Source organism: Lichenostomus cassidix, chromosome 26 (genome assembly GCF_008360975.1).
Source record: "Lichenostomus cassidix isolate B80296 chromosome 26, HeHo_3.0, whole genome shotgun sequence".
Taxonomy (NCBI): Eukaryota; Metazoa; Chordata; class Aves; order Passeriformes; family Meliphagidae; genus Lichenostomus; species Lichenostomus cassidix.
This window is the reverse complement of record NC_139506.1, coordinates 2,277,917-2,284,503: the sequence shown is the minus strand read 5'-3', so window position 1 is coordinate 2,284,503 and position 6,587 is coordinate 2,277,917.

Here is a 6,587-nt window from a genome sequence, read left to right as displayed (position 1 = left end):
TGCCTTTTCTGACGTTCCCATGTCACCCAAACAAACACCAATTCAGCTTTTGCAGAAGGTGTGGCAGGAGTGCAGGGAGGAATGTCTGATCCCAGGTGCTCTGTGCTCAGAGGTGAATCCTTCTCCTTCAGCAGTGGTTGGAGCCACAGATTTAAAGAGAAAAGCCTCACTTAACTTTTCCCCTCCCTGAGCTAAGGGTGCTTTGGCAGGTCAGTGGTGCAAGGTGAGGGATTGGAATGTTTGGCTGAGTAAGGAAAAGATGTGCTCTGGAATCAGAAAGGCAGCTGGATCAACAGTCTGGGAGCACAGAATGAATGAATCCTGGATCTCTGCTGAGCTGCATCCAATTATTTCTCTGCTTCTACTACAATTTGAAGTCTCCCACAATCCCTGGATGAGCTCCTTCTACGAGAAGCTGTGGCTGCCCCTGGATCCCTGGAAGTGTCCAAGGCCAGGCTGGACAGAGCTTGGAGCAACCTGGGATAGTGGAAGGTGTCCCTGCCCAGGACTGGATGAACTTTAAGGTCCCTTCCAACCCAAAATGTTCCAGGATTCTATGGATTACTCCTGCAGTCAGTGTGTGTTTGTGCTACTAAAAGTGTCGAGAAGGCATTCAGGAAGAAGTGTGTGGGCTTTTTTTTTGTTTAGAAGCAACAGCCTTCGAGGAAAAATGTTGCTTTTGATGAATCCTCATTTATTTCTGAAATCTTTGTGGGTTTGGAAGCAACATGGGAGAGTACAGCTGCTGTTCATAAAATCTTGGCACTTCAGAGAGGTGTCAGGTCACTGAGAAAGGGACCCACAGAGCATCAAACAATTTTCAGAGATCCTGTAAAAGTACAAAGGGATGGGATGAGCTTAACAAGTTTTATTTTCTTCAGAGGCACTTATTTACATGTGTGTGTGCATTACATTCAATACTTCCTTGTAATGCTAAGTCTTTACACGAAAAAAAGATGTATCACAAATAACCCTCTTCTCCTGCCTGTCCTGGGGGTGCTTTGATGTGAGTGTGAGGAAGAGTTTCAAGTACCTCAAATTAAACACTCCAAGTGGAAGACGGTGTCTGTTTTACCTAAAAGAATATTTATCTTTTACAGTTTTAAATTTGCAGGAAGCAGAACGTCGTTAACTTGTGTAAACTTGCCTGAGAGCTGTTCCCAGGGCTGAAGTGAATGGAAAGAGATCACAGAATCCCAGACTGCTTTGAGTGGGAAGGACCTTAAAGCTCATCCAGTCCCACCCTCCCCACAAGCAGGGACACCTTCCCTGTCCCAGGTTGCTCCAAGCCCTGTCCAGCCTGGCCTTGGACACTTCCAGGGATCCAGGGACAGCCAAAGCTTCCCTGGGAATTCCATCCCAGCCCCTCCCCACCCTCACAGGGAACAATGCCTTCCCAATATCCCATCTCTCCCTGCCCTCTGGCAATGAGAAGCCATTCGCTGTGTCCTGTCCCTCCATCCCTTGTCCCAAGTCCCTCTCCAGCTCTTCTGGAGCCCCTTCAGGCACTGGAAGGGCTCTAAGTTCTCCCTGGAGCTTCTCTTCTCCAGGTGAACACCCCCAGCTCTCCCAGCCTGGCTCCAGAGGGGATATTAAACTTCTACAACTGAGCTGGAGGAAGCTCACCCACGTTTGGCTAAGTAGAAGTTAATCAAGAGGTTGGAAGGAATGATCACAATGCAAATTCTCTTCTTGTGTTCATAACAGAAAGCGAAAAAGTTGACAGAGGATTTCAGAGTCTGTTTTGCCTTTGTCAGTTTGTGCAGCATCACTGTTGGTGTTCTGGGGGGAGCAGACATTTCCAGAAAAAAGCAGCAGCTCACTTATGGGTCATGAATAAATGGGTCAGACAAACAAGTTCATTAGTGATTTACTGTAGGGCTCAGTCTCCTGTAAATATTTTCTTAACTGTCTCTGCCTCATGGTTTCACAGCTGAGTCGATAGCACATGGGGAATGCGGCTTGGGCGCGACGGAAAATCGATCAGGACACAATGCAATCCCAATAGCCTGCAATCCAAACCGAGCAGGGAGACAACCTCTCATTTGGGCTGCATTGCTGAAGTGATTTGCACTAATCCTTTCTTTCTCTTCTGCTTGGTTCTCTAGTGCACAGGAGAAAGAAACCCTTTGACTCTGAATGAAAACATCTCAAAAGCCTGAGCTGACTAAAAGCAAAAGGTCTGGTGATGGTTTAAGTGCTGTTACAGACAGAATATAATTGTAGTGGCAGTGACATATAGACAGAGCTCTGAGACAAACTTCACATTCTGCTCCAGACTCAGCACAGATATGGCCTGAGTTGTTTGAAGAGATAACAACTACAGGTTTTTTTCTGGAATGCACAGGCTTGTATGCAGTACATTCTTTATTTAATATATATTTATTAATGGCTTTAAACTGAGAGAGAGGAGGTTTAGATTAGAAATTAGGAAGGAATTGTTCCCTGTGAGTGTGATGAGGGGCTGGAATGGATTTCCCAGAGAAGCTGTGGCTGCTCCTGGATCCCAGGAAGTGTCCAAGGACAGGTTGGACAGGGTTTGGAGCAGCCTGGGATAGCAGAAGGTGTCCGTGCTATGGCAGGGGTGGAATGGGATGAGTTTTATGTCTCTTTCCAACCCAAACCCTTCCATGATTCTACGGTTAATATTCAGCTATTCATTAACAAGATCAAATGAGAGCATATGTGCTATTTAAAATATTAGAGGAACTATGGATTTTGACAATCAGCACTCAGATGTTTATTCCATGCTCTTCTGTGAAAGGATACAAATTTTTAAGAAATTCTGCTCAGCAGCTGCTAAGTTTTTTCCCAGAACTGAGCTTTTTGTACTTGGCTGAGAGAGACTTGGGCAGAAGTCTGAATTCTCCTTTGAAACCATTGTTTGCCAGAGTTTGCTGGGAGTGGATTTTGTTTGAGGTCTCTCTCCTTGGACAGAAGTTCTTCTGATAGATTTTAGAAGGAGCACACCTGCTCTGGTGCACCTCTGGCATTCATCTCCTTGACAGGGGCATTTAAAGAGCCAGTAAAAACCCTCTTTCCCTGGTGTTGGGGTTGAGTATTTCTGCCTGGTTCTGTGCTGCCAACACTGTGCCAGCATCAATCTTTAAAAAAAATCCTTCAGTCTGCCAGGGGTGACCTTTTGGGGGTGCCAGCAGAGCCAGGGAAGCTCAGCAGCTCAAGGACTCACTCACCCCATGGCAACATGAAATGGAACTGTTCTGGGGAGGTCTGGATGGTGGGACCATCATTCCAGATTCCCTGGGAATCCATGGCTTCAGCATCACTCCTCTCCTTGCTGCAAAGGATTTGGGAGCAGAGAGGAGCATCAGCTCTGGCCTGGAGTGCCTTGTCTCTGCTCTGATGGATGGAATGAACCTCTTGCTCTCCCTCCTTGTTCCCCACTGCTCTCCCACTCCACTGTACCAGGAGCTGTGCCTGTCCAAGCCTGGTCCCATCAAGCTCAGCCCACACTGACATAATGGGAATAATTTGCTGCAGGACCATGCTTTGCCCATGACCTCTGGCAGTTGGCAGCTGCTTAAGGGATTTTCTATCTGCAGGGGATGAGTATTAAAATCGGATCCTTTTTGCCCTGTTAGTGGGCAGATGACACATGATCATAGCACAGTTCTGCCTCCTTTCAGGATGGAATCCTCATGTGCAGCAGCACTGGGGCACAGCTGTGGGATCAGTGCCCACGAGGGACAGAAATCCAAACTTGTGCTTCTTCTCCAGGGATGTTTTTGTGGCCCTGAACAGCAGATTCATGCACACAGCACCTCAGGAACCATGCCCATGGGGCCAAAGGCTCTCCCACAGAAATATTCTCTCTTTTCAGGGTGCCCCAAAACATTCCAGAGTGCCCCTCGACCTCCTGTAGCAGAACAGACCTCACGAGAGAACTTGGTGCTCTCAGGAAATGTTGCTTTGTTGCTCAGATCTTGTGGAAGGGGTGGGACAAACACTTTGGCATTTGAGTTGCTGGGATATAATTTTGTAAGGGTAAAATTAGGCTTTTCATTAAATATCTTTTTCTGCACTTTGGGCTGAACATGGTCTTTTTCTATAAACACTCTGCTTAAAGCTTCCTTTTCAGGGCCACCAGTTTTGCTGGAAGTTTTTAAGAGAATATTTGTGGAGAGGAGGTTGAAATATTAACTAGCAAAATGTCACCAAGCCATGGAGTTGAGGTAAAGAAAGGTAATTTGGCAGAGTTAGCAATTACTCAGTGATAACAGGAATTACCTGGCTGCTTTAAAGTTCATCCAGGATCTGTCCAAGCTCTGCTACCAGGACAGGCTTTACCATAAATCAGCCAATTCCTGCAAACATTTCTGCCCTGAAAAAGCTTTCCAGCTACCTGTGCTCTACCATAAATCAGTGAACATGAGAGAGGCCACACTTCGGGGAGAGCCCCAGATTGCCCCCCAGTCATTCAAGATTTAATTTCCTTAGGTTGAATTCCAACTTTGAAAAAGAATCCCATCTGCAGGATTCTCCCTGGCTGGCCCTTCCCTGTGTTTCCAAGAAGGAGCACACTTAGGAATTGCTGTAAAACATGGCTTTCTGTTCCTATAACTGTTGCAGGGCAGTAATTAAAACCAGGACTGTTGCTCACTCTTTGCATACCAACGCCTGGAAGCGAGAGCTCTGTGGGTCTGTGTGCTGTGGGAAATGGATTGGCTTGGTTTGGGTTGGGCTTTTGGTTGGATTTAATTTTTATATTATTAGTATTAATATTAGTATTAGTATTATTAGTGTTATTAGTGTTATTATTAGTATTATAATTGTTATTGTTATTGTTATTATTTGTTAGTGTTTATTATTATTACTACCACTGTTACTTCTTTAGGGACAGAAAAAAGTGTTTAGTGTCCTTGTTTTGGGTTGGGCTTTTGGTTGGATTTAATTTTTATATTATTAATATTAGTATTATTAGTATTATTAGTGTTATTAGTGTTAGTAGTAGTATTATAATTGTTATTGTTACTATTTGTTATTGTTTATTATTATTGCAACTACTGTTCTTTCCTTAGGGACAGAAAAAAAGTGTTTAGTGACTTCTGCGGATTTAAATGAATTAAAAAATGCACTTTGTCCCCAGAAGTGATGACAGGAGATCAGGTTTGCTCACAGTCATTGCAGGAGGGATGTTGAAGGCACACCTCTTCCCTAATTCCATTTCTATCTGGAGGAACCTGTTGTCCATGAAGTTGACTGCCTGCAGGCACTGTTTGCTTCCAGCTTTTAGTGGCAGCAGCATCCAGCAGTTCCTCTGAGAGCTTTTTTGAACTGCCCTGTGCCATTCCAGAGCCTGGAGCTGCCAGGGACTTGGTGGGTTGGTGCAGACAGGTTGGTGCAGATGATTCCTGAGCCTCACGTATTTCCCAATACATTAGCAAGCAGTGATGATATCCAATAAAACCATTTCTATGTGCACAGCATGGAGCCATCTGTTGCATTAAATGTTCATAATAAAACCCAAGGAACTCCTTCTCCAAGTGAAGAAATCCTTTTCCATTCTCAGGAGTGTATTCCAGCTCGGCTGTGCCTGTTTGCAAGTCCCTACAAGCTGATCACTCCAGCTGCTGTGCTGCCCTTTGTTCTTGTCACAGACCAATTGTCATTTCAAAATGTTATTTTAATTAAGAAGGAAGAAGAGCTCTCCTTTAAGCCTGGTTTAACCTGATCAGGAGAAACAGCCCAGACCTGGAGCCCACACCAATGTAGTGTGAAATGTCTCTTTTCTGCACTGATTTTATTCATGGAAATCAGCAGTGCTATTGCTTAGTCAGGCTGATCCCTTGTTTCTCTGTTGGTTTAAATTCTGCAGGTACTGAGAAAGCTTTTCTGCTTTCACAGGAATAAGGTCAGACCTGGCTGCAGTTTTTGTTCAGGCATGTGGATCATATCCCAGTCTGGACACAAGCCCAGCCTGCCAAGCACCTCTCACCTGGCTCAGAGAAGCTGCTTCTGCCTCTTTTGGAGAAACTCCATTTTTTTAAGGCTTTCATCACTAATTAAACCTCCTTCCTCTCACTAAGGATCAGAATATCAGTGTTAAAGCATGAGGGTTGTCCCTGCATTTGTAAGTGGCTCCTGCACTCAGCTGTCACCCCTTCAGCACTGCCTGGGGATAAAAGGGATGGGAGGAGGGATTTCTGCTGTGAAATTAGGCATACAGACTTAACATCAACCTCAGAGTGACACACATTTGATAATTTGACCCTGGAAGTGTTCAAGGCCAGCTTGGAGCAATCTGGGATAGTGGATAGGGTGGAATGAGATGAGCTTTAAAGTCCCTTCCAACCCAAACCACTCCATGGTTTTATGATTCTTTTGGGGGTGAGGCATTTGAAAATAGCTGGAAAAAAGCACCCAGTTGGAGGGATCCTGACACCAGAGACTCAAAGGATGGACTTGTTCATCATCTCTGTGTCCAGTATCTGCTTATCTTTATTGATAAATCTTAAGGAAGGCTGAAAAGAGGTGCAAATGATCGCATTTAAAGCAAAGCTGTAAAAATATTTAATATCATACTCATCTTCCAGGACCTGAGCTCTGTCTTGTATAACAATAGAGAT